The 25021-nt window shown below is 42.6% G+C and overlaps 1 long non-coding RNA gene and 1 pseudogene across 2 annotated transcripts; one reads left to right on the forward strand and one right to left on the reverse strand.

Moving 5' to 3' along the window:
• Positions 1-6393: 6393 nt before the first annotated feature.
• Positions 6394-7356, reverse strand: LOC147337519 (uncharacterized). Its single transcript, XR_015124811.1, has 3 exons — positions 6915-7356; positions 6687-6740; positions 6394-6594 (listed from the first exon to the last, which is right to left on the reverse strand). It is a non-coding gene; the product is annotated as an uncharacterized LOC147337519 (long non-coding RNA).
• A 73-nt stretch (positions 7357-7429) lies between these two features.
• Positions 7430-9418, forward strand: LOC147337520 (uncharacterized; annotated as a pseudogene). The gene is made up of 6 exons (XR_015131289.1): positions 7430-7441; positions 7550-7557; positions 7610-7800; positions 7968-8133; positions 8254-8349; positions 8801-9418. The product of XR_015131289.1 is annotated as an uncharacterized LOC147337520 (transcript).
• The last annotated feature ends 15603 nt before the right edge of the window (positions 9419-25021 follow it).

Here is a 25021-nt window from a genome sequence, read left to right on the forward strand (position 1 = left end):
ATTGTTGAATCAATATGCACTGCTGCGCTGCTTCACACTTGGCGCATACGTGGATATTGATATTGGCTAGCCCATTTGCTAACTGGTGGAACTTGAAACTTACGTTTAGTTCTCTGGAGTTGTACATATTAAAACTGGGGCAGCAAAATTGTAGGCACAGGACATACTTACAAAAGCAGTGATTAATCATTACATAATTACGCGGTAGAACTTGGTTTACATTGCAAATAGTTATGTATACTAAGTTGAAATGTAGAATCTTCTGAACTGTAAAATTGTTGTGCCTGGTCTATTTTAGGTTAGCTTAAGGGTGAATCCATCAATAATATATTTACCAAACAGTTATTTTTTCGTTTTATTTTATTCTGATGCCCAGTGTTCATTAGTGAAAGACTTTGTTTTTTTTCTGTCAGGGGCTGGGTCTGTGACCCAGCATTTTGAGTTTATTTTGTATTTTTGCTTTATGTTATATTGAAATGAGGTGAAGTTCTTGTGTTACGGGAGGTCTGTTAAGAGAGCCTCCGTGCAAAAAGAATAGGAATTCTAGTAGGGACCAGCAACAAACCACCACGCACACACTGCAATGGGTTACACAAAATTTATTTGTTCTTCCTCTAGGCAAACTACCGGCTGAAGACAACCCCGGCCAGGGATCCAAAGCCCAAAGACCACCGCGGTCCGAGTTCTTCGCCTAGTTACAAACAGGGGAGAGAGGGTCACTGCACGAACACGCAACCAACACGTATCAATCCTGCAGCTCCCTAAAACAGGTTTGCCACCCACCTTTTCAGGCTTTAACTTTGTTCGAGGCTGGGTCTCCACATTACCTCCCGGCAGTTAAACTTCCCCGAGCTGGTCCAGTTCTTCTTATCGGGGCGCAGGAGGTCTCCAGTCTAGTGCTCGTTTTCCTCTTTTCCAACACGTCCCTTTTTTTCCAGCACGTCCTCTCTTTTCCAGCACGTCCTCTCACAGCTCCATAGGAATACGTCCTCCTTTCCACGTCCTCCGTTTCGTTAAAAGCAAAAACCAGGCCAGGCTAAAAAAAAATCCTTTCTATTAAAAATGCGCACACTTTGTCCTGGATCTCCGGGGCTCTCCTGCTTCACCGAGGTCCTACTAAAAACAACAACCACACTTCCTGCTTCCTCTCCCCTTTATAAAGAGGAACTCCAATCAGCCGCTCCCTGTATTCAACTCCGCCTCACTGGCAGCTGGGCTAGAGTAAAATCTCCCCTCCCACACAGGTGCAACAACCGTAAATAAACACAAAAACATGCAATTAATCCAAAACAAACTCAAAAACAAAACCAACAAAACTTAGGGGGGGGTTTCTCTCCGTCCTTTCCCACCATGCTATACTCCGTAACACCCACCCCAACTTTTTCCTAGCCCGTCCTCGGGCACTCTACTAAGTATATCGAGGTGGGGGCTTCCCGAGATTTTCACGGGCAGATCTCCTTAAACCCTCCTGAGTTGCAGGGGCGGACTTGTTGGAGGACGGATAGTGACCTGGCCCTGGCATCTGCTGTGCCATACTCCATAGAAGTAACCACTGGTCTGAGGCTGTCGCTATATCATGCGCAGCTGCCGTTCCTGGTTCTAAGGCGCCACCTCCTGTTTTATCATTGACGGAAGGCAAGAAAGTACATATGCGCAGGCGATTACGATGGACCACTCTAACAGGCCCATCTTTACCTTCTGGCCGAACTCTGTAGACTGGGTTCATAGGGTTTGGCTGGCCAACTACAATTTGGATCTCTTCCTCCCAGTGTGCTGCCAGTTTACCCTGTCCGTCCCTTCTTGTCGTATGGACTAGAACCCTTTCCCCCGGGAGCAATGGTGCTGCCCTAGCCCCAACATCATACCTGTCCTTCATCCGGCCTGCAGCCTTCTGGCTGCTCTTTTCCACCATCTGGTATGCCAGCCTCAAGCGCTCATGATGTCTCCTCACCCACTCCTGCGTCGTGGTTGACTCCATGGGTCTCTTCGTCCCCATAAACAGCTCGCCTGGCAGACGAGCATTCCATCCAAACATCAGGTAATGGGGGGTGTAACCTGTAGACGCATGGACAGAGTTATTATAAGCCTGGAGCAGTTCGGGCAAACATTGTACCCACCGAGTCCGCCTCTCTTCCTCTAGGGTGGACAGCATATTTATTAATGTCTGATTGAAACGTTCACAGGCCCCATTTCCCTGAGGATGATAGGCAGTAGTTCGACTTTTCCGACAATTATAATACTGACAGAGCTCCTTTATGAGGGCGGACTCGAAATTAGCACCTTGATCCGAGTGCAGTTGTTCTGGGCATCCAATTGGCTGAATAATATGTTTCAACAACATCTTCGCTGTAGTTGCAGCGGTCTGGTCCCTGGTAGGTATTGCCCAAGCATACTTTGTAAACAAATCAGTGGCGACCAAAATGTACTGGTATGAGTCTGCCGGTCTACCTAATGTCAGGAAATCAACTGCCACGGTTTGGAGAGGTGCGTGTGTAAGAACAGGACTAAGTGGGGCCTGACCGTCACCACGACCTTTATGACGTACACACCGTTCACAGGATGTTGTCCAGTCCCGCACTCTCTTCTCCATTTGAAGCCAATAAAAACTACGGCGCAGCATCGAAAGTGTCTTTGCCACCCCCAAATGACCATTCCTTTCATGGAAAGCCTTCCATGTTGGTTGCTGTTCCTCCAAAGGAACAAGGATTTGGTAGTACGCCTCACAGGTGTTGGAATCCACCCCCCTGCGGACCAGAACACCCTCCAACAACTCCAGCCGTGACCATTGTTTCATGTAGTTTAAGACTGCAGTAGGCTCCTGGCGTCTTTCCTCCCCAGATGGCATCTTTCCTCGGGCCATGTAGTATCTCACTCTATGCAGCGTGGGGTCCTGCTCTTGTAAGCCTTGCCAGCATCCTGGATCCCAATCGATGTTCACAGCCTGAACCCATGCTTTTTCGTCCACCCTCTGTGGAGGCACCAAATCCTGGGGTTGCACCTGCAATGGCATTCTAGACAGAACATCAGCATTCACATTTTCCTGGCCAGGCCGATACGTAATATCAAATTGATAATTTGCGAGCTGGGCTACCCACCGTTGTTCCACTGCGCCCACTTTGGAAGTCGATAAATGGACCAATGGATTATTATCAGTATAAACTGTGAACAGAGACCCCCATAGATAATCTTTAAATTTCTCAGTCACCGCCCACTTCAAAGCGAGCAGCTCCAGTTTAAAGGAGCTATAGTTTGCATCATCCCTTTCGGCGGGTGCTAAGCTTCTGCTAGCATAGGCTATCACACATTCCTTCCCATCTTGTACTTGAGACAGTACTGCACCAAGGCCCACTTTACTGGCATCCGTATAAAGCCGGAAGGGTAATCTGAAATCAGCAAAAGCTAAAATAGGAGCCTCGAGCAATTTCTGCTTCAGAAGATCAAAGGACTGCTGACAATCCTCATCCCAATTTATGGGGATATTCTGTTTTTTATTCTTCGGTACTCCCACTAGCAGCGAGTTAAGAGGCCTAGCAACACCCGCAAACCCTGCAATGAACCGCCGATAATAACCGGCAAAGCCCAAGAAGGAACGCACCTGATGAATAGTCTGCGGGGCCGGCCACTTCTGTACAGCGGCAATCTTATCAGGGTCCGGAGCCACACCCTCACTGTTCACCAGGTGACTCAGGAACTTCACCTGTTGCTGGAAAAGAACACATTTATCAGGTCGCAACTTCAGCCCATAGCTCTTCAATCTTGCAAACACTGCCTGCAGATGTTCTAGGTGGCTGTCAAAATCCGGTGAATATACTATCACATCATCCAGATAGACAAAAGCGGACTCTGTGATTTGACTTCCCAAACAACTCTGCATCAACCTTTGAAATGTTGCTGGAGCATTACACAATCCAAAAGGCATTCTTTCAAACTCATACAAGCCAAAAGGAGTACAAAATGCAGTTTTTTCCCTGTCAGCTTCAGAAACTTTCACTTGCCAATACCCACTTGCTAGATCAAGGGTGGAGTAGTATTTTGATTTAGTCAGCATCGTCAAGGTCTCTTCAATTCTAGGTAATGGATGGGCGTCTTTATGTGTCACTGCATTCAACTTGCGGTAATCCACACAAAATCTCAATTCCCCATTCTTTTTCCTTACCAGGACAATGGGTGCTGCCCAGGGACTTGTACTCTCTCGCACCACCCCTGATCGAATCATATTATTCAGCAATTCTCGCACTTCCTGATACATTTTAGGGGGGATTGGCCTATACCGCTCTCTAATAGGAGGTGCCATACCTGTCGGAATAGAGTGCGTAATTACATCTGTGTGGCCATAATCCTCTTCGTCGGCAGCAAACACATCGCCCCACTTCCTCAAGAGACCATTTAACTTTTCCTGCTCCTCCATAGATAGATTCGACCGCCCTTGTGTCATAACTTCAATGTGAGGAGCTTTACCAGATGGTTCCGAGCTCACCTGGGATACGCCCACTTCAACGATGCCTGGCCTGGTTTGCTCAAACGTGACTTCAAAAGGTTCCTGAATGTCGACATTTTCCGTGGAGAATGTAGCCAGGGCCTCATAACGTCGTAACGTAATAGGAAAAGGATTGAGATTCCTTACTTTGATGGGGACCCGGCCTCTATAGACAGTTCCTAGCGATCGAGCAACGGCAACTGTACTAGGCCCTTCCAATGGCTCCACCAAGATACATTGTCCTTTCCTCAGTGTCTGTGGGGCCCTAGCCCAAATCACCTGCTCACTGTGCTCAGGGATCTTCACCGGGTGGCGGTAAGCGGGTCGCAGGGTCCCTACTTGTGGTACGGGGACAGCTGCCTGAATTCTTTGACAGTCCTGAAAAGCAGATGCCCACGCTTGTTGAGCGTCTACAGTCGAGCCAACAGGCCAGGTCTGGGTCTGCGTCTGAGGTTTCAAAAAAAACACATCCCAACATGGAACGATGATGTTCATACCTAATATAGGTAATGCATTAGAATTATTGGGGTCGTCCTTTGAAATCACAATTCCCATATCTTTCAGGGTAATGTCTCCCACCTGTACTTCAGCTAACACATAGCCCACGTAAGGAATAGCCAATCCATTCGCGGCCTTCAGCTTTAGCCAATTAAGATCACTCTCTTTCCCCGGCTCCTGTTCACCAAACAATCTCCTAAAACAGGCTTGTGGCATTAATGTTACATTAGACCCAGTATCCAGCAAAAATGTCACTTCTTTACCATCAATGAATACTTCTACTTGACGGCATGCCCCTAAAAATTGAGGGTGGTTTAACTGAGTTGGACCACTATCATCCTTTCCAATCACCTGGCCCATAGCGACTGGATTTACTCGTTTAAAGCCATCTGAGATGAAGTGCCCCGACACTCTCTTGCCATGTGTCCACTAACTCCACACCTACTACAAATAGGCTGCCCATGCTCATCCCACTTGTGCCGTGGTCGCTCCACTAACCGTGGGGTTTCCTTTGTCACCGGGGGTGGCTCGGACACTTCAACACCTCCCCTATATTGAGGGGAACTAAGGTTCCACCTTTCTCGCTCACCTCTAGGAGCTGAAAACGTCCGTGGCATTGGTGCTGGTCGGACAAATTCCCTCAGCTCCTCCTGAAGAGTATTTTTGAGATCCATAATTTGCTCCTTCATTTCTGCAAGGATCTCCACTTTAAACTTATCTCTCCAATTCAGAGTATCCTGCCACTTTAAATCCCCTCTTACTACAGCACAAGCGGAGTCCTCATGTACGCCATACAGCGCATCCGCTTCCAATTGCAGAGCCTCTTTACGCACCTGTTCAAATGAGAGGTCAGGATCGTGCCTTAATAAACGCCGCAGATCACGCTGTATCTCACCCTCCCTAAGACCCAAGACAAACTGATCACGCAGGTGCAGGTCAGCCCGCCGAAACCCTTGTGGCTCTTTTGTCTGCAGGCGATGGCCCAACTCCCTTAAGCGTAACGTGAACTTTCTAATAGGCTCTTCTGTCCTTTGTCTACATTCATAAAACATGGCACGCAGGGTACCCACGGCTGTTTTGTCCCCATACAGTTCTTTAAGCTGAAGAAAGATTTTATCTGGCGTATCCCGCTCCGCTTGTTCCAGAATAAGAATTTCACGTCGTGATTCTCCTCCTAATGCACTCAATACAAAATCACATTGCTGTTGTATCGACCACTTTTGAGCACGGAGCATTGCGCTAATTTGACTCTCCCAATCTTCATAATTCGTATTAAGCCCACAAAATTTTGGTACCCAGGGCGCACCGATAAAAAATGGTGACGCCATATTCCTGGTTTCAGATAACTCATCCGCCATATTAATCAGTCTAAGGCAGGTAGGTTTGTATACTGGTCACAAATCCTGTCGACAAACGCCAAATGTTACGGGAGGTCTGTTAAGAGAGCCTCCGTGCAAAAAGAATAGGAATTCTAGTAGGGACCAGCAACAAACCACCACGCACACACTGCAATGGGTTACACAAAATTTATTTGTTCTTCCTCTAGGCAAACTACCGGCTGAAGACAACCCCGGCCAGGGATCCAAAGCCCAAAGACCACCGCGGTCCGAGTTCTTCGCCTAGTTACAAACAGGGGAGAGAGGGTCACTGCACGAACACGCAACCAACACGTATCAATCCTGCAGCTCCCTAAAACAGGTTTGCCACCCACCTTTTCAGGCTTTAACTTTGTTCGAGGCTGGGTCTCCACATTACCTCCCGGCAGCTTTTTTTTTGTTATACGTAAAATTGTATTGTATTTATTTAAATTTTTACTTTTTAATTATTTTATTTGCATTTTTCTAATCACTAGGGTTTGAGAGTAACGCAATTTCTATTCTGTGTATGTCCTGTACATGTGGCAGAATTGACAAATAAAGTTGACTTGACTTGACTTGACTTAAACTTCCCCGAGCTGGTCCAGTTCTTCTTATCGGGGCGCAGGAGGTCTCCAGTCTAGTGCTCGTTTTCCTCTTTTCCAACACGTCCCTTTTTTTCCAGCACGTCCTCTCTTTTCCAGCACGTCCTCTCACAGCTCCATAGGAATACGTCCTCCTTTCCACGTCCTCCGTTTCGTTAAAAGCAAAAACCAGGCCAGGCTAAAAAAAAATCCTTTCTATTAAAAATGCGCACACTTTGTCCTGGATCTCCGGGGCTCTCCTGCTTCACCGAGGTCCTACTAAAAACAACAACCACACTTCCTGCTTCCTCTCCCCTTTATAAAGAGGAACTCCAATCAGCCGCTCCCTGTATTCAACTCCGCCTCACTGGCAGCTGGGCTAGAGTAAAATCTCCCCTCCCACACAGGTGCAACAACCGTAAATAAACATAAAAACATGCAATTAATCCAAAACAAACTCAAAAACAAAACCAACAAAACTTAGGGGGGGGGGTTTCTCTCCGTCCTTTCCCACCATGCTATACTCCGTAACACTTGTATTGTTGTTATTATTAGTTAAGGTTTAGTTGAGTTCTGGGCTGGTTATGTTTCATCTGTGTCTCCTTGGTTGTGTGTCTTTTCTGTTCTCTGTGTAGTCTGTCTTGTCTTCTGTGTTTTACTGTTATGTCCATGCCAGGGCAGAAGTAAATTTTCAGGGGTGAAGATGCTGTTTACCTTGACCAGCTAAGACTACAGATTGTAGATGAAGTCGAGAAAAGTGAAAAGAATCCTGATTACAAAGCTGATGCACACAACTTTGGCCTTGCAATGCAAAGAGATCATCAATGATGACCTACCAGTAGGTCAGATCCTGGATTGCTGGCCTACTCTGAAATCCCAGTCCCAGGTAAGAATGTATATAGATGGATCTAACAAGATGTATTTTATATCAACTCTTGTTATCTGGCCTGTCTGAACAAATTATGCCTTTGGAGTGTAAGGATTTTGATGTATTTTGCAAAGATTTATAGACTAATTGAAACTTGTAAACACAAATGTATCCTGTGTGTTCAGATCTGTGCAGAATTCCACAGGATTACAAACGTCCACCTGAAGAACCACTTTTATGCTGTTGGACCAACATGCTCCCCGGCTCCAGAGCTTATTCAGAAAGAAAGCTGTTTGCACAGGGAACGTGTCTGATGTCCTGTCTCAGCTCTTCAGAAGCTATAATCTCCAGGTTAGTGGGTTTTTGTCTTGTTTTTTGAGCTTTAATTAATTTGATCAATTTTTCAATTTTAATTACCATTCTTGACTAGGTTAGCCAATAATTTAAAATAAAAATTTTCTTGTGATGTAGGAACAAGCTGATATCCATGCCCAAAGTGCTGGTGTGCTTCATGCCCTCTCTGCCTATTTGTACGAAGACACCTCTACCTTCATCAAAACATGGGATGTAAGTTTTGGACAAAGTTGTGAACAATATCTTAGTAGCATCCTTGTTTAGATTTCTCAAAACATTATGACACTTTGAGAGTTTGAGAAGCATCTCTATGCTTGGATCTGTCTACAACAGTGTCCATGTCACATAATGGAAACACTACATGTTTTTAATGTGTGTAGACCTTCCATAATGTTCCTAGCCCAACCATACATCACTGTACAAATGAAAAAAATATATAACTCCTATTGACTTTCTGTTGTTATTGCTACGAAGAGGTATGACTTTGCTTTACTAAAAGTACTATTTTTGTCAGTTTGTTTTCTCAAATCTTTGGTGTGTTGTGGCTTTTTTGTTGTTCAAACAATTGATTTCTGAGCTAGTAATAATCCAGAAATGTGACTTGTATAGATGAAACTAAGAGAAATAGGAATGCACTAACATGTAGTAATTTTGTTTTCTGTAGATGATGCATTCTGATAGACCAGATATTAGTGAAGTGCCACTTGGACTCCTCCTGATCAGAGCCAATTCCAGCGATGCAACATTCTTCTGCCCTGAGAAGACTGCAGTTTTGGTCGAGGGTAACATGATCATTGTTTTCACCACCCTGGCTGATGCATTTCTAGTAATATTTGGACTGACCGACATCCTGCACCTAAGCTACCCAAAATGTTTGGCCAACATTTTTGACTTTATTCAGAAAGTTTTGATGGGTCTGGAGGGTGGGAAGTTGAAGCCCAAAGTGCTGAGTCTTAAAAATGATCTTTTGGCAGCAGAATAATGTCCAGGATTCCTACACAGCCCTCAAGTGCCTGTTAAAGCAAGTAATTCAGTTTATCATGTTTCCAAGTCTGGATAAGTTTTTTATAAAAAGAGAGAATAGAATAAAGAAATCTTTGCAGACTCTGTTTCATACTTCATTATCTAAAAGCCACATCCAAAGTAAAAGGGGTGATTTTATTTTATTTATTAATTTTTTTCCCCCATCATCACTTGTGTTTTAGTTGATTTTGATTGTGTTTTTAGTCAGATAACTGTAAATCTATAGAGAAAATGAAGGACAATCTCACTACATTTCTGGCTTTTAGGTGGGATCTTGACTTAAGGAACGTTCCTCCTGAACTACTCATAACTGACATAAGGCGCTAAGGAGGTTTATAACACTTTGTTTATGTCTCTAAAGAAGTATTTTTCTATTTAAAGTTTTATTGCTTTGTTGTTGAGACTGTGATTGCACTCTACAAATGTGCATTTTGCATAACCGCAGTATTGGCATATTAAAAAGGTTACCAATTATATTTCAGTGTATTAGCTGCACTATACTATACTATTACTTTCATTCGGTTTTCCCACCTAATAATGAAGGATTTTATTTTCCTTTTGTTTGTTTTTTAATAAAAATGTCATGATCCTGGGTCCTTTTGACCCAGCATTTTGTGTTTTCTCTTCGATTTTGGTTCTGTTCTTCCTTTGTTTAGTGTTTACTCTGTTCTGCCCGTGTGTTCCTGTTTTATTGTGAAGGTCTGCGTCTTATGTGAGTGTTTTCAGTTTGCCTCCCTAGTCTCGTTATGTTAATCACTCCCAGCTGTGTTTCCCACCTGTGTGTAATCTCCCTGTGTTCTCTGAGTGTATTTAAGTTGTATTTTCTGTCTTAGTAATTGCTGGTTCGTCTGTGTTGTTTCCCCTTGGTCTCCCTGCGTCTTCCCATATGTATTTCTCCGGACCTCCCTGCATCCTCGTTCTGGTTTGTCTTATTAGTTTACCCAGTTTAGGTTTCCAGTTTCATGTTTTGTCGCCACCGCTGTTTGTACTTACCCACCCCTGTTAATAAACACTCACCTGCACCAGAGCTGCTGCCTTTTGGGTCCTTCCTACATTCCACACGGCTTGCCCCGGCAATCCGTGACAAAAAAGGCCATACTCATGTGTTAATCAAATTTGAATAGTCTTAAAACATGTTGTGAAATTCTTTATTTCTAATATTGTAACCTTGTGCCAAAATTTCTGACATTATTCCCTATAAAATATGGTGGATTTATGTCTTTGGGCTTTTTGTTAGAAAGGCTATGTGTCAAAGTAACTCAATAAATTTGTAACTTGAATTTATATTTTCTGTCTTATGTTTTTACAAGTGTAATTATTTTGGGCACTTTTTTTTTTTATATCAAATTCAAAACACAGTAGATTTGGATATTACAAGCATTTGTATTTAAAAATTTTGAGTTGTATTAGCTTAAAATGGTTAACATTTTGAAACTAAAAATTAATTCCTTAAAGTTACTTGAGCTAGATTTGTACTTGAAACTCAAAATATCAAGTAGAGAGTACTAAACCAAAAATGTGGATATAACATAAAAACATTTATCAATGGTACTTAAAAATATTTATCTAACGCTAATAAATAAAGTGTGTTTATTTAACTTTTATTTTTAAGTTTTAGTTACTTAAAATATTTTATGTAATCAGTTTCACCAAAAGTTTTGAGTAAAATTAACTTATTGGGTTTTACAGTGCAGTGATGAAGCACTTTGATTGCACTGAGTGCTTTCTTTTACATTTTCCTCATACGTCCCCTAACCACACCTCTTTTTTTTGTTTGATGGCAGATACTCCCTTCACCCTGGCCAAAAAGGCTAAAATGACCAAAGAAAAAGTGGAAAACAGTTAAGCATGATCAAATCAAATCACTTTTATTGTCACATCACATGTGCAGGTACACTGGTACAGTACATGTGAGTGAAATTCTTGTGTGCGAGCTTCACAAGCAACAGAGTTGTGCAAAATACAATAACATAAACAGGCAAAATATACGTATGGGCAGAAATCTGTGCCATCAGAAACTGAATTTGAATAAGTTCAATTTGAATTTGAATTGCTCAGATTGAATCTGAATTGTAACTTGAATAAATGCTTTTGAAAACTGAATTTGAATTAGTCTAATTTGAAATTGAATTTATGGTTTGAAAATGATCATCACTAAATTGAAATTGAATTTTATATTTTGAAAATGAATTCATTTGCTTTTAAAAATTCAGCTCTCGAATAATTTCAGTTTCACTTCTCACCATTCAGTTTCAGTTCTACAATTCAATTTCAGTTCCAAAATTCAGTTTTTTGGAACTTACATCCGGTTCCGGTTCAAGCGCAGATTAATAGAACTACGTTTTACTAGCGGACCGAAAGTGTTACTGACGGGAATCTACAGCGTCTTGAGCTGAATTAAGACTTCAGAAGTCATTCGTCATGTCGAATGACCAGCGGATAAACTCTCAGGTTGGTAATAAATGTATTACATGTATAAGAACAAGCGTCATGTTAACAAATGATAGCCGTAAGGTAACTTTTATGCTTATTGCAGCTGCTAGCTAAAAACGCTAATTTAACATAGTTTGCCCTGAATTCAGCTTTGACAAACAAATATGATCGACTGTTTCTAGTAGAATTACAAAGTTGTCATCTTGTACCCTCTCAGAGTACCCCCTCTGTATGCTTGCAGAGACCCCTACAGTAGGGAAACATGCAAAACGGTGTCCAAACCTTTGTATTTTAGCTTTATTTATGTCTTACACAGCATCCCAACTCTTTAGCTAACTTAATAACTTTAGCTAAAGTGAATAGTTAGTCTAATTCATTAGTGCAGCATTACTGGATCACCTCTCTTTTCTGGATTTCTGGATGTGTATACTAAATGTTTTTCTACGTGTGTGTGTGTGTGTGTGTGTGTGTGTGTGTGTGTGTGTGTGTATATGCATATTTTACAGATTAAATAGAGTAAACAATAAAATAAAATATATAAAAATATACAGAGTTGAGACATGTGCAAAACAGTGGCATTACTGTACAGTATGGAGTGCAAAATGTTGAAGTTCCAGTAGTGAAGGTGAGGTGTCTATGACGTGTTCAGCAGTCTGATGGCCTGATGGAAAAAGCTGTCTCTCAGTCTGCTGGTACGGGACCGGATGCTGCAGAACCTCCTTCCTGATGGAAGTAGTCTGAACAGTTTATGGCTGGGGTGACTGGAGTCCTTGATGATCCTCCCCGCTTTCCTCAGGCACCGCTTCCTGTAGGTGTCTTGGAGGGAGGGAAGCTCACCTCCAATTATCCGTTCAGAGCACCGCACTACTCGCTGGAGAGCTTTGCGGTTGTAGGCGGTGCTGTTGCCATACCAGGTGGTGATGCATCCAGTGAGGATGCTCTCAATGGCACAGCGATAGAAGGTCCTGAGGATGCGGGGGTTCATGCCAAATCTTTTCAGTCTCCTGAGAAAGAAGAGGCGCTGCTGTGCCTTCTTCACTGTTTTGTTTGTGTGTACTGACCACGTAAGATCCTCAGCCAGATGTATCCCAAGGAACTGGAAGCTGCTCACTCTCTCCACAGCAGCGCCGTTGATGGTGATGGGGGTGTGTACTTCTCTGCACCTCCAGAAGTCCACTATCAACTCTGTCTTTGCGACGTTGAGTGTGAGATGGTTGGCTTGACACCAGTGGGTCAGGGCGCTGACCTCCTCCCTGTAGGCCGTCTCATCACCGTTGGTGATAAGACCCACCACTGTAGTGTCGTCCGCAAACTTCACAATGATGTTGGAGTTGTTAGTGGCCGTGCAGTCGTAGGTGTAGAGTGAGTACAGGAGAGGGCTCAGTACACACCCCTGTGGAGCACCAGTGTTCAGTGTGATGGGGGATGAGGTGATGCTGCCCAGTCTGACCACTTGGCGTCTGTCAGACAGGAAGCTAAGGATCCAGCTGCAGAGGGAGCTGCTCAGTCCTAGATCCTGCAGTTTCCTGTCCAGCTTCGAGGGAACGATAGTATTGAATGCTGAGCTGTAATCTACAAACAGCATTCTCACATACGTGTCTCTCTTCTCCAGGTGTGACAGGGCAGTATGTAGTGTCAGGGCTATGGCATCATCAGTGGACCTGTTGTGGCGGTATGCGAACTGTAGAGGGTCCAGTGAGTCGGGTAGTGCAGAGCGGATGAAGTCCCTGACCAGCTTCTCGAAGCATTTGCTTATGATGGGGGTCAGGGCTACAGGTCGCCAGTCGTTCAATGAGGAGATGGTGGAGGATTTGGGTACAGGGACGATGGTGGCCATTTTGAAGCAGGCTGGGACTACAGACAGAGAGAGGGAAAGGTTGAAGATCTGTGTGAACACTCCAGCCAGCTGAGCCGCGCATGACTTGAGGACGTGGCCGGGAATCCCGTCCGGACCAGTAGCTTTGTGTGCGTTCACCTTCCTGAAGCACTTCCGCACATCCTCCTCAGACACAGTGTGCGCACTGACGTCATCCGCGGTGCGCACACTGTCCGGTCTCATGGTGTTCGCTGTTTCGAATCTAGCGTAGAATACGTTTAGATCCTCACACAGAGAGTCTGCGGTGTGCTGGTTTTCCCTCTAAAGTCTGCGATCGTGTTTAGTCCCTGCCACATCCTCCGAGGGTTGTCAAACTGTTGCTCGACCCTGTCCCTGTACTCACGTTTGGCTGCTTTGATCATCTTCCGGAGTTGGTAATGTGCGTGTTTGTATTCTGATGTGTTTGCGGAGGCAAAGGCGGTGCGCCGTGCCGCACGAACATCTCCGTTAATCCAGGGTTTTTGATTTGGGAAGGATTTAACTGTTCTGGATGGGACAACATCTCCCACGCATTTCCTGATAAATCCGCGGACTGAGTCTGTGTACTCATCAATGTCCCTAGCAGCCACGTGAAACATTTCCCAGTGAGAGGCTTTTGGACAAAGTTTGTGTTTTTTCCATTGTTTAAGCACTGCTTCCAGCCAAGAGTGATGCCAAATATGCCCTATAGCTGCAGAAAAGGCTAACATTGTTATCTTTTTACAAAAAAAAAAATCAGCTGAACATGAAAGGTTTTTGGACCAATTTTGTGTTCTCCATTCTTTAAGCACCGGTTTGAGCACCGTTTAAGCACCGGCACCGTTTCAAAAGTACCGGTTTGGCACCGGTATCGGATAAAACCTAAACGATACCCATCCCTACTTACGAGGACATCATACTGCCACTGTCCTATTAAAATTTAAAACAAATGTCCTCATGTGTGGATCTCATTTTTCTCAGAAACAAATAAACCAGGTAAAAAAAAAAAAAAACCCAGGTAATTCTTTGTTTTTACATTCATCAGGTCCCAATCAGCCCAAATAGCAAAGAGAAATTAAAAATGCATGCCATGAAAGAGTTTGAGTCTTAGGAGGTTAAAATGTTTTGACTACTGAAACACTCACAGCAGTTACACATAAGCAATGATAAGTTTAGCAATTCCAAACAACGATGAACTGCAGTAACAGTGAAAACTTTCCCAATGATGTAACTCTCTTCTCTTTTGGCTTTCGGAGGAGGTGGACGCACTTTTTCTCCTCTCCCTTATCTTCCCTGCTTATGTCCTTGTCTAGTCTCGTGTTTTTTGTATTACTTTCCCTGGAACACTCTCTCACAGTCTGTATCTAAAACCTAAAGAGAATTATGGATTTGATCAACTGGTCGCTGAATGCTATTGACACTCTTTTCTCAACGAGAAGTCTGGGCTTGGGAGAGCCCGAGTGCCCTGCAGGGACTTTCCCTGCCGGATACACGATGGACGGGTGGCAGAAATGGAGGGTCATGTGCCTGGCAGGACTGTCGATCGAGGACGCTGAAGATATCTACCTATTCGGAACCATGATAACAGGGTTCTTGCTGATCGGAGCTGGCTTGGCCCTGGCTTATTGAAGAGTTAAGAAAGCGGGGGGGGGGGGTATCAGACTAGCTTAAATATTGCAAAACTAGTACTTCACATTACTCTTCAGTTGTTTTTCTGACAAAGTGCCACTTCAAAGAGTGCTTGCACTAATATTAAATTACTTTTTGCTGCCATCTCAGTAACTGTAGCTGTTGACTAATCAAGCAGTACTTGATATTGACAAAATAATGCCTGGACACAAAAATGTAAGTACTTGTGGGACTGATAATAATGCCGATGAAATGGAGGGTTTTTGAGCTAATTTGCTGAACTTCATTCAGCTGAGCTGTGTGCCATGCTCAAGGAGTTTCACCCAAATAATCCATCTGCTGCCTGAGAACTTGGACAGCCTGAATTCTTTCAGATTGTTTTTTTACGTGTGTCTGTACACTAGATCTACGACAGGTATTTGTGTGTATTTTCCCCAAATCTAGATGATGTATAAACTTATTTTATTAATTTATCAAAACTATAAACCTCAACCTCAATAGAGCGACAGGAGTGCATCGTTAGAGAGAACCGAATGATACAGGTGTCCGATTAAATGTTTGTTTAATGCTTAATACTCAGTCAACATTCAGAATAATTATTTTTAGACAGACATTATTTTAGAAACTTTAAGCTTTCATTGCTGAATAATTAAATCTGCTACATGTTTGGATCAGTGTTCAATCATCCAAGTAACAGAGAATTTACAGCTACATTAAATTTGAAAGTATTATCTGCAACTCAACAAATCAACATTAGTGTTTGCATAAGGTTGAGAATAAATGTTTAAACTATCAAAGTAATCCCTTTTCAAAGATACCACTTAACACTGACCCATCAAAATGGCCCCTAATTCACAGGATGAACCATTGTTTTATCTACAAAACAGAAAAATTAACAACCAATTATAACCTGCGAGTAACACTCTGGAGGCTCTGTGGTAGTTTGGAGCTGCATTTTGGCCCCTGCTGTTGAGGATATTTTCAAAATTGATGGAATTATGAACCTAGAAAAGCACCCTCAGATTTGGGTTCACCGTGCAATACCATGTGGAAAGCATTTGAATGATAATAGCTTAATTTGGCAGTGTGTTTGGGATCATAGCCATGCTGCAAGTGTTGTAAAAGCAACCCTGGCACTATGACAACCAACATCCAAAGAAGAGCTTTGAATGTCCTTCAAGAAGCCTGGAGAACTGTTCCTGAAAACTACTTAAAGAAATTATTTTTAAAAAGCTGCCTAACAGAGTTCAGGCTGCTGTTCATACCAAACAGACTTTTGCACAGTTCATAAGGGTTTCAGCTCCCCTGCAAGACCAGAAGACCAGGTCCACTCTGGTAAACGATGAAGCTCACTGTATACTGCACACTATAAATGTACTTACAAGTACTCCTCTGTAAGTGGTGTGTAGTAATTTCCTTACTATGATTTCTTTCTGAATTATAAAATGTGGACACTCTCTGTATCTCTACGTCTACAGACACAGTCTTTCTGCTGCTTTCAGGACACTTTGTACATGCTCAGTGGAGCATGATGCCTTTTTTGTCACAGATTTCTCCCACTCTCTGTTTCCTCTTCCTTTTGTTTGTATCAATCTTTGCCTCTATTCTGTGCTCTTGATGTCCTTTCCTGTTTCATTTCTCTCTAAATACATCTCATTCTCATCTGACTTCCTCTTCCTCTTTACGCAGTCTCAGCTTGTCAGAAAAGGGTCTATCATTACTCTCTCCTCCCTCCCTAAATATCCCCTCATCCCATACTTGATCAAGCAGGATGACAGAAAGGGTGGAGGCTCGAAAAGAGTGGGATTGGAGAGAAGGGAGGTGGATGGGAAAGCTAAGGGGGAGAGTGAGAGAAGCTCAGACATTTTAATGCAAACTAACGGCATTAATCTGGAGAGAGCTACAGCTCTCCAAATGATCTATGCTGAGTTTACAGGAACTTGCTTGAAAGCTCACACACACACACACACACACACACACACACATCATTTTCAGAGAGCTTGTGGTCCATCACACAGTAGCTGACAAACATAACTCAACCCTGGGGACCTGAGGTAAACAAGATGATCGAGCTTGATTTCCCTTCGTGTCACGCGTGTCTTCTGACATGTTTCATCATCGATGTTTTATTTTACATTTTGCCTGAAGAGCAACAATAATCTGTTAAAGTTGTTCAAGGCCTCACATGTGTAGTAGATATATTTTGTGTGTGTGTCTTATATGATGACATTTGTGTACACGCTGCCCTGAGACACTTTGTGATTCTCCTAGAAATACATGTCTTTTCATCATAAATTAACAGGGCTGCTATTATTTTAGTTTAATAACACGTGCAGATTTCATACAACTTTTTCTGTACTTTGCCAGCACACTATTATTAATTGATATGCAAAGTCAGTAAAATAAGGTTTTAACAGCTAATGATCACAAAGAAAGAAAAACAAATGGATCAAAATCATTAATTAAATAGCTAAGAAAACAGATTGTATGTAAATAACATATTTAGCATGTATATAAAACGACAGACTGTGCATAAAAGATGGACATAGCCAGATGAAGCTGGGCATTGAGCCAAATATAACCATCACCATCTTGTTGTTTTGAACCGCCCCACCTTAAATATTCAGACTCCTTTCATTTTGAAGTCTTGGGTGCTCAGTACTTTAAAATTCATTCACATCTGGTGAATCAGTAACTGCAGAGTTCCAAACCTCCCTGTCAAAACTTTTACTTACTTAACTTACTCGCACGAGGTCATGCAAATTGTTTTATAAAGTGGTAAAAGGTTTGTAACTTTTCATGCATTAGAGGACATGAGTGTGAAAGTCATATTCAGTGTTTTCTGTGTTAATTTTTAAGCATTATCACTGATTATTCTTTAGATTTTCTGGGAACCTATCTGTCTGGTGTCATTCCTTTGGAAAAACAACCACTGGAAAGGCCCTTACTGACAGGTGTTGGCTCCACTATTCTTAAACAAAAACACTTAAAACACACTGTAGTTTTTTTCATCAGAATTTCTGCCAAGCACAGAGTTGTAGACAACCACATGCTGGCAGACAACAGAGTGAACAGCACGCTGAACTAACAATACCGTAACAGTGTGTGCAAAAGCCATCGCAGTAACAAAAGTTGAAAACAAAGACGACATTAATAGATATGACACAGTGAGAAGAGGTCTTGGGTCTGGGAGATATTTTCTAAGCCAAAATGAGAATGTCCAAGTTTATTGGCCACTGTTGTGAGCAGATCTGTCATAAAGTGAACTGCGGATAAAGAGAAAATTGTAGCTCTTGATGGCTGCCTAAGTCTTGGTCAGCAAAATGTTTTGCCTGAGGGAGAGTAGTAGGGAGAGAGAGTAAGGTTATGGGGAGAAATTGTGCTTAGAATGAAGTTTCTACTGATGCTCATGATTCCTTTAAAAGTTTTGAGGTTATTGTTATAGCCGGGGTCGAGAGCTAATAACGATGAAGTGAGTGTGTGGACTGGATGTGTATGTGTGGAAGACCGGGAGTGCAGGGTAAGAGAATTATTTTTTGTTGTTCAGAAAGTTTTTTTCCCCCTGAATCGCTTTCCACACCTTTCAAGTTGTTCAAATAGATCCCGTGTTAAGCTCATCATTCTCAAAGCTCTGTAGCCAGGATATTACCTGCCTGTGCCACAGACAGAATTTACAGACAAATATAGGAACACAAACCACCTGCAGTCACACAAACCACCTGCAACTCAACACCTCAAAGACTAAGGAACTGGTTGTGGACTTCGGGAGGTCCAGAGAAGGTCCACTGCCAGTTCAGATAGAGGGGGAGGAGGTGGAGGTGGTCAACAAGTACAAGTACCTCGGGCTGTGGGTGGACAATAAACTGGACTGGTCATGCAACACAGAGCACCTGTATAAAAAAGCCCAAAGCCGACTGTACTTCCTCAGGAGGCTGAGGTCTTTTAACATCTGCAGGAAGCTCCTGAGGATGTTTTACCAGTCAGTGGTTGCTGGAGTACTTTTCTATGCTGTGGTGTGCTGGGGGAGCAGCACAGCAAAGAGGGACTCATCCAGGCTGGAGAAACTGATCAGGAGGGCTAGCTCTGTGGTCGGCATGAAGCTGGACACTCTGGTGACAGTGGCAGAGAAAAGGACATTAAAGAAACTGATAGACATTATGGACAATGCTGGGCATCCTCTGCACACGGCCATAAACAATCAGAAGAGTCTGTTCAGTGACAGGTTGCTTCTCCCCAAGACAAGAACTAACAGACTTAAAAACTCCTTTGTCCCACACGCCATCAGACTGTTTAACTCCTCTCTGGAGGGGAGAGGGAGGGGAAACAGGAGGACAAAGGAGGGGGGAACAACTAAGCTGTAGTGCCTCTGCACCTCACTGTACAATACCTTGTGCAATACTTTTTGTAAATAGTCAACAGTGCAATAGACTCAATACTTGAAATGTGCAATTCACTTGTATTTTTATTTTTTATTCCTATTTATTCTATTTATCCCCTTTGTATATTTTATTTATATTTGTCTCTGTATTTATATATGTGTGTGTGTGTGTGTGTGTGTATGTATATATATATATATATATATATATATATATATATATATATATATATATATATATATATATATAACAGTTCTGTAACTGTAACTTCGGTCGTTGCTGTGCTTTTTTTGGAAGTCGAATTTCCCAGAGGAACCCACCCGAGGGATTAATAAAGTTCTATCTTATCTTATCTTATCTTATCTTATAAGACTGATACAACTATAACTCTACTGTTACAGTTCAATAGGATGTAAGAGTAGGATGACAGTTTGCATATTAATGACCATGAAACAGAAGAAACTGGTGCTATTGTCAGTCATTATGCTGATGTACATTTTATATGGTTGTTGAAAACTGCAGTCAGCTGATACTGAAGAAGTCACTTGGATGAGTGAAGAAATGTTTCTCCCACTGAAAACATCTCAATGAACTTTTTTGGACTTGGCAAGAGCAGATAGACCACAGTCCCACCCTGCATCTAGGACTGATGGAGGGTCTAATTGTCTAGTTCCTAGTGGCTGGACCTCATCCAGTGAGGCCCGAAAGGGCTCATCCTGATGGGTCAACCCATCAGTGAGCCAGCCACCTTAGTCATAAGGCTCCAGTGCCTTAGGGATCCAATCTGAATGGCCTTAAGGAGATAAAATGAAGGAACCAGTGTATGAGGCTGAGAAATATCAGCTAGATATACTCGGGTTCATCCAATTCAATTCAATTCAATTCAATTTTATTTATATAGCGCCAAATCACAACAAAAGTCGCCTCAAGGCGCTTCATAGATACAGAGAAAAACCCAACAATCATATGACCCCCTATGAGCAAGCACTTTGGCGACAGTGGGAAGGAAAAACTCCCTTTTAACAGGAAGAAACCTCCGGCAGAACCAGGCTCAGGGAGGGGCGGCCATCTGCTGCGACCGGTTGGGGTGAGAGAAGGAAGACAGGATAAAAGACATGCTGTGGAAGAGAGACAGAGGTTAATAACAGATATGATTCAATGCAGAGAGGTCTGTTAAGACATAGTGAGTGAGAAAGGTGACTGGAAAGGAAAAACTCAATGCATCATGGGAATCCCCCGGCAGCCTATGTCTATTGCAGCATAACTAAGGGAGGATTCAGGATCACCTGGTCCAGCCCTAACTATATGCTTTAGCAAAAAGGAAAGTTTTAAGCCTAATCTTGAAAGTAGAGATAGTGTCTGTCTCCCGAATCCAAACTGGAAGCTGGTTCCACAGAAGAGGGGCCTGAAAACTGAAGGCTCTCCCTCCCATTTTACTTTTAAATACTCTAGGAACAACAAGTAAGCCTGCAGCGTGAGAGCGAAGTGCTCTAATAGGGTGATATGGTACTACAAGGTTATTAAGAGAAGATGGGGCCTGATTATTTAAGACCTTGTATGTGAGGAGCAGGATTTTGAATTCTGGATTTAACAGGAAGCCAATGAAGGGAAGCCAAAACAGGAGAAATCTGCTCTCTCTTTCTAGTCCCTGTCAGGACTCTTGCTGCAGCATTTTGGATTAGCTGAAGGCTTTTCAGTGAGTTCTAGAACCAGTCTCCTGGAGTGCGTGGCTGAGTATATTAGGGTGTTCCCTGGTAGATGTGAGGGCTGCTTTCTTTCATCCTGAGGTCAAAGACCCTGAGGCTGCCTGACATTAATCCTGACCTTAGCTCTAAGCCGAGCACTGGAGGACCGTGACACTATGCCCAATCTAAACCCAAGTGTGATTAGCGTAGACATCCAGTAGTAGAACACCAGGCTACTATTAACAAACAACTTGTTTGGGCATAAGGGTGTTCACAAGACACCTTCATACCAGGACACCATAAGCCTCAGATTGATAATTGTTTTGGCAATACTGTCAAACAGCTAACAGATCATCTGCAGAGGAATGGTTTATTTGAAGAGTTTCAGTCAGGTTTCAGAGCTCATCACAGCACAGAAACAGCTTTAGTGAAGGTTACAAATGATCTTCTTATGGCCTCTGACAGTGGACTCATCTCTGTGCTTGTTCTGCTAGACCTTAGTGCAGCATTCGATACTGTTGACCATAATATCCTATTAGAGCGATTAGAACATGCTGTAGGTATTACAGGTACTGCACTGCAGTTGTTTGTATCATATCTATCTAATAGACTCCAATTTGTGCATGTAAATGGAGAGTCCTCTTCACACACTGAGGTTAATTATGGAGTTCCACAGGGTTCAGTGCTAGGACCAATTCTGTTTACATTATACATGCTTCCCTTAGGCAGCATCATTAGAAGACATAGCATACATTTTCACTGCTATGCCGATGACACCCAGCTCTATCTGTCCATGAAGCCAGATAACACACACCAATTAGTTAAACTGCAGGAATGTCTTAAAGACATAAAGACCTGGATGGCCGCTAACTTTCTGCTTCTTAATTCAGATAAAACTGAGGTTATTGTACTCGGCCCTGAAAATCTTAGAAATATGGTATCTAACCAGATTCTTACTCTGGATGGCATTACCTTGGCCTCCAGTAACACTGTGAGGAACCTTGGAGTCATTTTTACCAGGACATGTCCTTCAACCACATATTAAACAAATATGTAAGACTGCTTTCTTCCATTTGCGCAACATCTCTAAAATTAGAAATATCCTGTCTCAGAGTGACGCTGAAAAACTAGTTCATGCATTTATTACTTCCAGGCTGGACTACTGTAATTCATTATTATCAGGATGTCCAAAAAACTCACTGAAAAGCCTTCAGTTAATCCAAAATGCTGCAGCAAGAGTACTGACAGGGACTAGAAAGAGAGAGCATATTTCTCCTGTTTTGGCTTCCCTTCATTGGCTTCCTGTTAAATCCAGAATTCAATTCAAAATCCTGCTCCTCACATACAAGGTCTTAAATAATCAGGCCCCATCTTATCTTAATAACCTTGTAGTACCATATCACCCTATTAGAGCACTTCGCTCTCGCTCTGCAGGCCTACTTGTTGTTCCTAGAGTATTTAAAAGTAGAATGGGAGGCAGAGCCTTCAGTTTTCAGGCCCCTCTTCTGTGGAACCAGCTTCCAGTTTGGATTCGGGAGACAGACACTATCTCTACTTTCAAGATTAGGCTTAAAACTTTCCTTTTTGCTAAAGCATATAGTTAGGGCTGGACCAGGTGATCCTGAATCCTCCCTTAGTTATGCTGCAATAGACGTAGGCTGCCGGGGGATTCCCATGATGCATTGAGTTTTTCCTTTCCAGTCACCTTTCTCACTCACTATGTATTAATAGACCTCTCTGCATTGAAGCATATCTGTTATTAACCTCTGTCTCTCTTCCACAGCATGTCTTTTATCCTGTCTTCCTTCTCTCACCCCAACCGGTCGCAGCAGATGGCCCCGCCCCTCCCTGAGCCTGGTTCTGCCGGAGGTTTCTTCCTGTTAAAAGGGAGTTTTTCCTTCCCACTGTCGCCAAAGTGCTTGCTCATAGGGGGTCATATGATTGTTGGGTTTTTCTCTGTATCTATGAAGCGCCTTGAGGCGACTTTTGTTGTGATTTGGCGCTATATAAATAAAATTGAATTGAATTGAATTGAACTGAATACTGTAACCAGATCTGTGGATGTCCTGGACACTCAGTGAGGGGAGGAGCTAAATTTTCAACTGACCTGGTGGTGAGTTGGATCAGGTTGTGGGAGAAGATGCTGGAGTGGAAACCCGTGTCTCAAATGGTAGACAGCAGAGGTGAAGTCAGTTCTGAAGCAGAAGTTTGGAGCCAGCTTACAGTTAGGCGATGCAGAACACAAATCTGTCAGTAGCTGAAGCAAAACTTGGATTTGGAGGGAATTAAATTCTGGGAAACCATAAGGAAACTTGAGAAAAGGAAACAGTTTCTTACCCACTTATATGGTGGAGCTGGAGTGTTGCTGATGTCAACTGAGCATAGACATCAAGGGTCTCTTGAAACCCACTAACGGGCCTTCTTGTTAAAATGAGTTACAGAGACAACTGTACTTTTGCACTACAGCCTGTTATTCTGTCACAGCTGCTTTAAAGGCTTCTGTAATGTTAGCCACAAACTGAGGATGAAGCTTCAAGACGTATAGCAAGCCATCTCTCGGTTCCCCTTACAACACATGTTGTTAGGATTGCGCCCTTAGAAGTGCAGAAGTTCCAGCTCTCTGCAGAGACTTGGTTTGACCAAACTAGAGAAGTTAATGATTCAGAGTATTTAATATAATAGTTCAAACCCTAAAAATGCAAAAAAAATAACCTGACACATTCTCAACACTAATTTGTTTTTACACGTTAAAACAAATTTGTGTTATTGTGTTGTTTCTGTTAAACAGTTAAACAGTGCTGTGTGAAGTTGTGAAAGATAAAGCCAACTCTGCTTTGTTAAAGTGGTAGACAGTGATTTAATGCGGTGAGCAGTTCAAAGTGAAATACACAGCTAGGTTCAGAGGGCTTCTCCTTCTCTGTCTTATTCGCCTTGAGTCAGCTCGGCACTTTTAATTAGTGGTTAATATTTCATGAACTCGGGACTTTGTTTCTGTGCCCCTTTCATTGCCTTCTGCTGTCATTAATGCCTCCCTCACATTCAATATCTCTGGTGCTTGGTTGGAAAAATTGCTATGCAAGGCAATATTGTTAGTACGCTTTCAAAGAAAACACTGAAAAGCAGAAAACCTGACATAAGTAGTTTACAGTTTTTGCCAAATAGAGGAGAGACTGTAGTTTTTTTTTTTCCTGTAGCTGAATATTTACTATAAATCGAACACATCTTAACCTTTAATGGCTTTTATGTTGAAATCAAATCATCTGTAATCTCATTCTCAGTTGACTAGAATCTTGATTAGATCATGTGTTAATTTAAAAATTGTGGCTCAGAAACATAATAATGTTATTATTACAGGAGCACATATCAATTAGACAAACTCAAGTCTTCTTCTTCAGTTGGAAAATGTGTACTAATCAAATGCATGAGTGTTCAATATAGCTCATTAAGTCTGAGTGTATCTTACCACCAACATAATTGCTTCTAATTAGACAGACAGTATTTTTGCTAGTAAAAATCAAATATATGAAGAACATTTTTATACTTTTGTAAGCAAGAAATCTGCACTTTCTTAATCAAAATTTGTTGCCCTCAGATCTTGAACGAGATCAAGGCAGATTTTGTCCCATGCTAAACGCCCTGGTTTCCTCTCGTGTGATGTGTAGTGGTTCGTAGAGCGATACCCAGGGCATCTCAAAGCAGTGGTCAAATGTTTAACAACAAAACTCTGAATTCCTCAGGGCAGGGATTGAAAGCATGACTTTTAAGAAGATCAGCATTCAAACATCCTATCCTTTTTTCCTCCTCTGAGGCTTTCCTTCTTATCCAACATCCTCTGAACCTCTAAATGCAGACAAGAAACTGCAGCCTGTGTGAGGAGTTTGTAGAATAATCATTTAAGCATATCA

The sequence above is a fragment of the Aulonocara sp. 'chitande type north' Nkhata Bay genome, linkage group LG2 (genome assembly GCF_057382095.1).
Source record: "Aulonocara sp. 'chitande type north' Nkhata Bay isolate Kocher_YH1m ecotype deep benthic linkage group LG2, A_spYH_male_GT1.1, whole genome shotgun sequence".
Taxonomy (NCBI): domain Eukaryota; kingdom Metazoa; phylum Chordata; class Actinopteri; order Cichliformes; family Cichlidae; genus Aulonocara; species Aulonocara sp. 'chitande type north' Nkhata Bay.